Source organism: Gavialis gangeticus, unplaced genomic scaffold (assembly GCF_001723915.1).
Source record: "Gavialis gangeticus isolate Ggan-Ray unplaced genomic scaffold, GavGan_comp1, whole genome shotgun sequence".
NCBI classification, from domain to species: Eukaryota; Metazoa; Chordata; order Crocodylia; family Gavialidae; genus Gavialis; species Gavialis gangeticus.
Genome location: NW_017729022.1, coordinates 20,350,770 through 20,361,924, shown reverse-complemented (window position 1 = coordinate 20,361,924; position 11,155 = coordinate 20,350,770). Strand labels below are relative to the sequence as shown.

General features: G+C 43.4%; 1 protein-coding gene across 3 annotated transcripts in view; it reads left to right on the top strand.

The window, feature by feature from the left end:
* The window catches only part of FAM19A2 (family with sequence similarity 19 member A2, C-C motif chemokine like), a 441,285-nt gene that overhangs the window by 102,547 nt on the left and 327,583 nt on the right, over positions 1 to 11,155 (top strand). The gene's annotated exons all lie outside the window — the stretch shown is intronic.

The window sequence follows — 11,155 nt, the reverse complement described above, 5'->3', positions numbered from 1 at the left end:
CACCTTGCTGGGGTCGTTTGACCCCAGTACTCTTTCCTGCCATGGCAGGGGGTCGGACTAGATGATCTGCTCAGGTCCCTTCCGACCCTAGAAACTATGAAACTATGAAAAGTAGATGCCTGTCCAGTTGTTTTCCAGTTTAATCTCTGCAGTTTAGACTAAACTGTAAGGACTGAATTGATGCAGCCTCTGGCTTTTTTACTGTCTGTACTTAGCCAGAGACACAGGATAAAATGGTGCTGAACCTGGGCTGCTAGTTTCCCCGTACACTGTTGGGTCTAGGTGTGGCAGAGGAGAGTTGTCTCACTCTGCAGGAGGTATAATTCAGCCAAGTAGCCCCTCCCTTCCTCCTTCTTGCTGCCATGTGGCACTGGAGAGAACCTGTAGAGAGAAGCCAGCAAGACTCTGGCCACTAGAAGCAGCCAAATAAGGGGCCTTCAGATACTGCGAATTTCCTACAGTTTTAACTGCACTTGTGCTTTGGGTTCAAACCTCTCTCTAGAACTCCCTCAAAGGCTCTCCTTTCTTCAATCCACATAGGTTCTTCCTGCCTGTTTTTTTCCCTTGTACTTCCTTTTTCCTTCTGTTTAACTTATCCAAAGACAATCAACCCCTGAAAACAGCATTGGTTATCATGACATTGTTCATTCTGTTTGTGTGTTCTGCCCTTCCCCCACTATATGTCTGTTTACATTGCAAGCCCTGTGATATCTGGGCTATATACTACCTTGTGCTTGCAGAGTACTTTTCCTTGTCCCTATTTTTGGTTTAGCCATTAGCAGTACTATAGTAAACATGATCTATAATAGTTGATGATGTAAAGAACTATATGTGCAACCCCTGTAACAATATTAATTCTTTACAAAAATTCAGAAGAACCAAGAGGACAGTTCACATTCAGTCTTTACTGTGTCCATGCAGAACTGGGGCTTGCCATATAAATGGGTTTTTAAAGCTTTGTTTTCAAGTTCTATTAATATTTTGCTTTGTACCAACACACAAGCAGTGTTAACAATTTGGGCTTTTACATTAGTGTATCTTTTCTGTAAATTCTTTTGCCATTTACCATTTTATAAGTTTTGTAAGAAAACGCTTTTTCTCCACCTTTTATTTTGTTACCTACTCATCCTGCCCTTCTATTTGGTTACCTTTCATGATCTGGCATGGTGTGTACTGGTAAATACAGGAAGAAGAGCCCCCCTGATGATAGGGTGCTCTTTGACTTACTAGAACAAGACATAATGACATCAAGGCCAGGTACAGACATTACACTTTTACAGGTATAAGTGATGGTAAACTGGTCTATACCTGTAACTGAACAGAAGTTCAGTGCACAAAACCGGTCTATATCCCCAACAGAAGTTCAGCACACACACACTAGTTTAAAAATGGTGGAATCCAGTCTAAGATTTGCACCCCGCCACCAAAGGGCAAATGTGCGTTCTGTTCACTACAGGTCTAAATTATACCACTTACAGAAAACCACATAACTTAGAGTGATTCCACCTCAAGCTTTTTGATTATCTGTACTTAGCCCCAATGACTGGAAGCTTAAGGTAGACAAATTCATATTTGATACAAAACATGTATTTTTAAAACTGAGGCTGATTTAACCATTGGAACAATGTACCTAGAAACATAGTGGATTCTTTGTCCCCTGGCAGATTGGAGATTTTGTATAAAATAAGCTGCAGCTCAGATAAGTTCTAGGCTCAAGTCAGAAATCATTGGGTGGAGTCTCTTATCTGTAGATCAAAGAATGAACTGTGATAGTCCATTCTAGCCATAAAATCTATTAATTTAAAGGTAGGTTTCATTTTGGCTTTCTTTAATGCACTGAATAATACAGGGGCAGCAAATGCAGTCTGTAGTGAGTGTCAGACTGAAGGCTAAAGCTATTAGATGCTGTTTTAAGTGAACATGTTAATTGGAACTGGGTTAGGAGGGTTATAAACTAATTTACTGGTACACACACAGTTCAAGAATATATTATCCAATGTAAGAGCAAAGCTGAAGGAAGTGATAATTTGCAAAATTGGTTCAAACTGTTTCTCATTTAATGCTCCATCAAAGTGAATAGAATTTTTACCACTTACTTTGGATATCAAGCTTATAACATGTATCTTATTTGGACAGAAATATATCCAAAAATTCTGTAACTGTTGTGATCTAACAGCACATGCCATTCATAATACACATTCAGTGGACATTTTCTCTTAAAAGGAAACTTAATATATGCATTTACTATTTTTAAGGTATGTAAATGTTGATTTTTATTGGCTAATTGTGTCTCCTCAACCCAAATATTAATTGTCTCCACCAGAGTTTATGCACTGCCCAGGTATTATATATTCTCCTTTTCTGCCATGAACCGATAACCTCGGTTCCTGATCTCTTAATACAGGCACTAGCTATTGTAGAACTCATCCCCTCACTGATCTGTCTGCTCAAAGTGCCTTGCATTCTTCTTGACCCAGAAATGAAATACTGAAGAAATTATTTTAAATAATGTAATTTTAAAATAAACTAATGTGCTGTAGAGTCATTACTATTTTTCAAAGAAATTGTCATTTCATTGGTTTGCTTTACCCTGCTTTCTATATCTAACTCAGCTGCAAGAGCTACTATGAAGTCAGAAGTTGATTAGTGCAGCCATTGGCAATTTTCATTATTTGATTGTTTAAGTCTCTTGAGGTATCTATTTGTAACCCATTGGTATTCCTTTTATCAGTTTTTATTTTAAACACTTTTAGCACTTTCTTTTCAATTAAGTTGTCACAGCAGCGTACAAAACCTTACACACATTGCCACTTACTTAAAGGTGACTTCTGGAATGAAGTCTTTATGTCTGTGATTTGCACAGCTCTAATACTAGTGCACTGTGTTGCAATCAATGGCCAGATACAGACTTTATACTTTTACTGATATAAGTGATCGGAAACCAGTCTATATCCATAACGGAACAGAAGTTTGGTGCACAGACTGGTTTAGAAATGGTGGAACCCACTCTAAAATCTGCCCCCCCTTCTGCACCCCTCCCAAAGGGCGAATGTGTGTTCTGTTTGCTACTGATCTACATCGCTTACGGGAAACTGGGTTTTGAATGTCTGTACCTAGCCACTGTGTAATGTAATGCACAAGCAAAGCAGAATTAGGCTTGGATGGAGTTTCTCTCTGCGCTTGAAATATTTCCTCAGTGCAACATAAGATACTGGCTTTATATTTCAGTATTGCTTTTACATTAGCAATATGAACAGAAAACTTTTATCTAAGCAAACTTCTAAATAACATAACTGTTTTCTCTGCTCATTTCAGGGCCTTTGGGTACAAGTATTACATTACAATGCTTTAAACATGCTTTTAGAAATATTTTTAGGCACGAACTTGGATTATGTTCACTTGTTACATTTTAGCCAGGATGGGTACAAAGATAGAAAACTTTCTAAATGTATATAAAGAGATGAAAGGAATGTAGAAGAAAAAGGAGTAATATAGTATCCTCAGACATCAGAAAGGTTTAATACAGATGGATGTATAGGAATTGTATGCCTGAGATGGAACAAACTGGTGGCTGGATGTCCCCAACAATTATTATTAATTGTACCTGTAGGGAAAATGAATTAGAGAAATGGTGCTGAAACTTTGTGCACCCTCCCCACTTCCACATGGCCAGATGGTGTCCGCCATGCCCATGCCAGATAGGGAGCACCAGCTGCATCTGGCCTATGGACAGACTGGGCACTGTCAAGCTATCCTTATTGAAAGCAATGAAAGTTTTTCCCTTGGCTTCAGTAAGTTCAACTTTCACCCTTGGGTAAAGTCTATTAGGTTCTAATAATGATGCATTTTAGTATTCCCCCAGGTTTCTTCCTTATTCATGTATTTGAATTACTTCCCAGTGAACAGGTTCAGATTATTCACTATTCTTAATTCTCTCTTGGTGTATTTTCTCAAAATCAGATGTTTTTGTCCACTGTCATGCATAAAACAGAGATGTTATGTAAGGAGACTATAAAGACATGCATGAGAGAGGTAAGGTAAACATTTTAGACCTTGAATAACTGTTGCCTGAGGACAGACCTTACTGAGTTCAGTGGCATTTTAGGCAAAATCAGGTCTCCAGCTGCATTTATCTCACTGAAGTATCAGGGCGTTTGAGAACAAAGTTGTCATGCCTTAAGCATTAAATGAAAAACAATCTAAGGATACAAGAAAAGGTGAATTTTGATTACTGTGACAAAGCTAGTGGCCCTGTGATAAGGAATGTCTAAATTTTCCCCCCAGGGAGACACACTAGCAGCAATGAGTAATAACATTTGCATAATCAAAATCAGGCAAAATTAAATTTGTAGCCAGCTGCTGTTTATCATTATTTCTAGGACAACAACATGTTACTCAAAGCTGTACAGTATTACTGCTTTAAAGTACGTATTGATATTTTTCTCATCCTGTTAAAGAGTAGTTAGAATTCACTATCAACTGCAAATATTTAAGATTGATGAACCATCTTCTTGAATGGTTTAAGAGCCCTGATAAAATAAAATAAAACGACACTACTAAATTTTGCTTTATACCTGACTGATCTTCAGGTACCAGGCAAAGATCCTGAAAGTGTATAAGAATAAAACTAGTGAGCAGGGTATTTACTATTGAACATTGGCTAAGATGCACATTTTTTTGTCTTTTGCTACCATATCTTACCCTCTGAGCATCTCCTATTGATGTTCCTCTGTCATGTTTTGCCTCTTGCTCAGGGGCCAGTGCAAGACCCCCATTTTCATTTTCTTTTTGTAGTTATCACAATGAGATCTGACATAGATTCATAGAGTTGGAAGGGACCTCAGTGGGCCATCTAGTGTGACCCCCTGCCCCTGGTAGGCAAGAAAAGAAACATCATCACTGGGGTCATGTGATCCCAGCCAGGTGCCTGTCTTCTGAAGACCCCCAAGGATGGGGTGAACACCAGCTCCCTTGGGAGCCCATTCCAGATTCTGGCGACCCTGACCGTGAAGAACTTTTTCCTAATGTCCAACCTGAACCTTCTCTCTAGTAGTTTATGACCACTGTTCCTTGTCATTCCAGGGGGTGCCCTGGTGAACAGATTGTTGTCTACTTCACGTTGTTCTCCCCTTATGAATTTGTACCCTGCCACAAGGTTCCCTCTCAGCCTTCTCTTGGATAGCCTTTAGTCCCTTAGCCTTTCCTCATAAGGCCTTCCCTGCTGGCCTCTAATCAGGTGAGTGGCTCTTCTTTGGACGCTCTCCAGGTTGTCCGCAACCCGCTTGAACTGCGACATCCAGAACTGGACACAGTACTCTAGCTGCGGCCTGACCAGTGCCTCATAGAGGGGGAGAATCACTTCCCTGGACCTGTTTGTGAAGCATCTATGGATGCACGACAAGGGGCGATTGGTTCTGCCAACTGCTTCATCACATTGGCGACTCATGTTCATCCTGGAGTCAACAGTGACTCCAAGATCTTTTTCTGCCTCAGTGGAGCTGAGAAGGTCGCCCCCCAGACTGTAGGCATGATGGCAGTTCTTCCTTCCTAGATGCAGCATCTTGCACTTGTCCTTATTGAATTGCATCCTGTTTCACTCTGCCCACTTCCCCAGCCTGTCTAGGTCAGCCTGGATCTGGTTCCTCCTCTCCAGGTTGTTAGCTGAACCCCATAATTTTGTGCATCCATGAATTTGGACAGAGTGCTTCCCACCCCTTCATCCAGATCACTGATGAAAATGTTGAACTGCACCGGCCCCAGAACTGAGCCCTGAGGGACTCCACTGCCCACACCTTTCCAGGTTGACACTAGCCCATCCACTACCACCCTCAGAGTGGGACCCTTGAACCAGTTTGCTACCCAGTCTACCGTGTAATCATCCAAGGCAAATCCCCTCAGTTTATTTATAAGGATGGTATGGGATACCTTGTCAAAGGCCTTCTTGAAGTCCAGATAGATAACATCCATCTCAGCTCCTGCATCTAAACATTTGGTGGCCTTGTCATAAAAGGAAACTAGGTTAGTCAGGCAGGACCTGCCTGCTAAAAACCCATGTTGGTTACCCCTCCGCATCACATTAGTCAGCGGGCTCCCACAGATGTGTTTCTTGATTTCTAGGATTTTCCCAGGGATAGAAGTAATGCTGACTGGTCTATAGTTTCCTGGGTCCTCCTTCCTCCCTTTCTTAAAGATTGGGGTGATGTTAGCCCTCTTCCAATCCTCTGGAACCCAGCCCAAGCACCATTAGCACTCATATATCCTTGCCAGTGGATCAGCTATGACCCCTGCTAATTCCTTCATTACCCATGGGTGGAGTCCCTCCGGTCCCGGTGATTTGAATACGTCCGGTCCCTCCAAGTGTCTTTTTACCATGTCGGCACTGATCATTGGTCAACTGATGTTCCCTGTGTTGGTGTCCATGATGTATGTTGAGGGTTCATCTAGATTCCCATTTAAGAAGACAGAGGCAAAAAACTCATTGAAGAACTCTGCCTTGTCCCTGCTATCTGTCACTAAGCCCTCCTGCCCATCCTGTATGGGTCCTATGCTATCCCACACCCTCTTTTTGCTCCCAACGTACCTAAAGAAGGACTTTTTATCATCCTTAATCCCTGACGCTAGCCTGAGTTCTAGCGTTGTCTTGGCCTTCCTGACTGACTCCCTGCAGGTGCAGGCCAAAGAAGTATAATCCTCTTTGCCAGCTACCCCCTGCTTCCACTTCATGTATGCCTCTTTTTTTGCCCTTAAGGTATCCTGGATGCCCCTGGTTAGCCAAAGGGGCTTCCAGCTCCCTTTCATCTGCCATGGGATTGACTCACTCTGAGCCCAAAGAATGGCTTCCTTGAGAAATGTCCACCCATCTCGGACCCTCAATGCATCTAAGTTCTTAGCTCATAGCACCCTGCTAACCAATCCCCTGAGTCTATTGAAGTCAGCTTTTTTAAAGTTTAGAACCTGTGCCCTGCTGGGTATAATGCCTGCCCTTCGCTGGATAGCAAATGTAATCATTTGGTGATCACTGTCCCCATAAGCTGCCTTGAATCCACAGGTCCACCACCAGGTCATCCCCTGTGGCCAACACCAAGTTGAGCAAGGCATTGCCCCTGGTGGCACACCTTACCTCCTATGTTAGGTGGAGGTCCTGAGTACAGGTTAAGAACCTGCAAAAGCAGTTAGATCTAGCTGACTGCTCCTCCCAGCATATGTCTGGGTAGTTAAGGTCCCCCATGAGTACCATATCTCTAGACCTCACAGCCTCTTCGAGCTGTGTGGAAAATTCCTAGTCTAGCTCATCGTTCTGGTGCGGCGGCCTGTAGTAGACCCCCACCACCAGATCCCTTTCACCCTGAGCCCCTTGGATCATAACCCACAGAGTCTGTGCTTGACCACCCTCTGACCCTAATTTGATTAGGGAAGATGTGTACTGGCCACTGGCCATGGCTGGCCACTGGTCACTACTCTATTATAACTTGCATAAGAATAATCATTGCACTCAGAAAGCAGAAGAGCAAAGCCTAGAATGTTTTTTGTAGGCATAGATTCCAGTATAAAAGTAACTGATGCCAACTACTTGACAACAAAAGTGAAAATACGTGGCTTAGTGTGGGACTGGGAAATAGTACTTTATTTGGTTCTCAAAGGCCGTGTGTAGATAAAATGTGGGGTGTGTGCACACAACACTTTAGAGTGGGCTAAATGCTTTTGCACCGCTTTAATGGTGTTTGTGGACTTGGTGGCATATTGTGCAATAATTCCAGCTGTGGTAGGAAATTTGGTGGCATAATGTGCCTTAAATGACTTGGGGCACAACTCCTCTGAGGAGTTTTAGTTTGCTGCCCCTACAGCTGCAGAGCAAAGCACTAGACTCTGTGCAGCTCCATGGCTCTGCAGGAAGCCCTGCAGGAAGCCTGGCAGCAGCCTGGGAAGGCAGGTTCTGTCCAGGAAAAGCAGAGAGCCTGGTCTTTTTTTCTTTTTTTTCCCCTGGAGTTTGCTTTCCTGCCTGAGCTGCATGGGGGCCCTGCTTCCCCCCATGGCTGCAGTGCCCCCTGGTACCACCTGAGCTGGGTGCCTGCAGGAGGGTGCTGCCTGGGCAGGGTGCCACCGCTGCCACAGGAGGAAGCACTGGCCCCCTTTGCAGCCCAGGGACCACCCTGCCCGCTGGCAGTTTGCCCTCCCCTTCCCACTGCTGGAGAGGCAGGTAAGTCAGCAGGGTGTGTGAACAACACGGGGGTTTAATCAGCCCTAAATTGAAGTGGTGTTTTTAAAAACCCACCACTTGAATTTAGGGCTTCCATTTCATCTACACATGCCCAAACTGGTTAGTCTAGTTAATTCATCTTTAGAACTAACTCTTTTCCTGTTGTCTGTTTACTTTTAACAGAATTCAGACTTTGATCCTAAGTTAAACATCAATCCTATTGCTTTTAAGGACAAGAAGTAAGCACTAGTGTTTTAAGCATTGTCCTTGTTGGCTCTGTTGGAAAACACAAGCTGAATCCCTTGCTGCAGAGACATTTCATAGGTGCAGCCACAATGACCTTTTAGCAAACAGGGTAGGTTAGGCAAGTTTTCTCTGTCTTGGTACTGGTGACTTATCGCTATTTCTTGGATGTACAGAAGGAGCATGAGCATGGTATTATAGCAATGATTGGTATCAGGATTGGGGATGTGACAGTTACTGTTACTACTACTGCTGCTGCTACTATTGCTGCTCTTAGGAGGGCCATGATCAATAAAGGCATATAGAGAAGAATGCTTCTAATGATAAAAATGTTCCTTATTATAGAAGCTGCTTTTTTGGTGAATGCTAGAACATTTCTCAAAGTGTATGCTGAACCTGTATCTTACACTTCTCTCACACTTTATATGGATGTTTAGCCTCTAGCAAGGAGAGAAGTGATAATTTTCAGTGAAGGTGTCTCATTATAATCAGAACTTACCTTTGCTTTTCATTACTCCCTTTTGCTGTGATACACATGTTCCAGGCTCATCTGTAGGAAGCAGTGACTCTTGCAAGAGCTGCTTCTTTTCCCTTATGACATAAATACGAAAGTTTGCAAAGAACAAATTTAAAATTGACATGTTTATGTTAAGTGTGATACTCTTTGCAGAGCTTTTTCCCAGAACATTGCTCACCTAACTTTTCTTTTAATGATGCTAAGAATAAACTGTATGTAAAACAAAAACCGCCCTGACAGTTGCAATCGTTTGATTTGTATGTTCTAGCTGCACAGCATTAACACTCTCAATTAATGATTTAGTTTTAAATGGAAATTACAAGAGGCCTTTGGATCACACCAAACTAGTTCCCAGAAATGAATGGCATTATTTAAGGAAAAATGTGAGGAAAAGAGTGAACATATATAATCCTTTCTAGCTGCCAAATGGATTTGTTCCAGTTTGTGTATCTAAGTACTTGACACTAGCTTTCAGAAAGATTACGATGTACTCATACATACTTATGCTCCAGTGTGACTACTATCAGAATAGCTGTGAGCCTGTTAATGGCACATCTTCCAATCCAAGTTGCCAGAGGCTGATCCATCAGTGGTTTAGAGTAGATTCTCATGAACTTGTAGCTGGTGTGAAGGCTCTATTTCAACCCCGTATGATCCTAGGTGAGGTGTAAATAAAGGGGATCTAGTCAGAACTTCCCTAGTTTTTCTTTTTTTCTTTTTATGTAATAGTATTTATGGATAAGTTTCTCTTCCCATGGTTGATGCTCCAAAACTTAGTTTATGCTGGTGGAGAGCTATGGTGTTAGGGAACTGCAGAGTTTCCTCCACCTGTTATTATTGCTTTTACAGTATTTCCCATGTGGAAGAATAGGCAGGGGCTGGTGACATCTGCTGGCCTGTTGCTCCTGAATATGGGGTTGTGACACCAGGACATGGAACACCTTGGCTACGGACAGATATTCAAAAAGCCCGAGCCTGAATTGATTCAGTCATTGCAGATTAATCAAACCTGCAGAGATTGAACTGATTTGCAAGTGAGTAGATATTCACTTTTGTTTGAGGAAATGCAGGCACATGCCTGCAGTGCCTCAGACTAGAAGCTGGGGGGCACTAAAGCAGCCCACCCTTCCCTTCCACAGTGCTAAGCTGAGCGGGGTGTGGCCAGGCCCCTGTAGGATGCTATGGTAAGGGAAGGGTTTAAAACTCCACCCTGGCTGGCAGAATATCTAACTGAGGTGTGCCTAGAGGGGGAGGGGGAAGCAGCCCTCGCCAGGCTTTTCCCACCCCCCTTGTTGCTCAAGGGGCAGGAGTGTTGCCTGAGGCAAAGGGTGGAGGGAGGACTGCTTGTGTGGAGAGCATGCATCTGCTGATGATACTGAGCTTTTTAGTCTCCCTCTCCCTGCTTCTTCATACTGTCTGTAGCAAACTTGCAGCACTCACTGGTCCTATGCATTGCAAACCAGGTCATTTCTCACACCTCTTTCTATCCCCTCTTGAACACTGTCAGACTGTAGCCTTTGAAGCAAGCCAGCAGGGAGCTTATCAGAACACACAGCATATCATCCCATCAAGAAAACAAAAAAACAGCCTTTTTCAAGGCATTTCTAGGGAAGAACAGAGGGACATTATCAGCTGACCTGTTGATTAATTCCAAAAAGCCCTTAAGTGGACACTGTTCTGTATGCCATTGTTCCAGTGAAATTGGAGACACACACACACATAGATACCTCCTAGCATTAGCTAGCATGGAGGTGGTGTGACTATGACCAGATGCTGGCTGGGGTTCATGCCACTGGGATCCCTGCTGTGGGAGAGGGGGGGGAAGGGAGGGGGAATCCCTGCTTGAGCAGCAAGTGGTGGAGGAGGGAGGGGGACAGGGAGATGGGGTCAGGGGGAAGCAAAGGAGATGCTGCTGTGCCTGTGGTCTCCATGTCCTTCTCAGCCAGCCACAGCTCCAGCTATGGATGAGAGGGGCAGGGCCAGCCCTGCTCTCTGAAGCAGACAGCCCAGCCCAGGGCTGAAAAGCATGCTGGACTGAAAAGCATACCCTGATTTAACTTGAACCAGTAAGGGGTCTTGGACAGAAGTTTCATAAACCAGTTTGACCCAAATCAGTCAAGTCTGATACTACGTTCAACCAGGTTTATCTTAAAGCAGTTTCAGCCATTTTGAAACTGGTTTATGTACATTGAACTTCT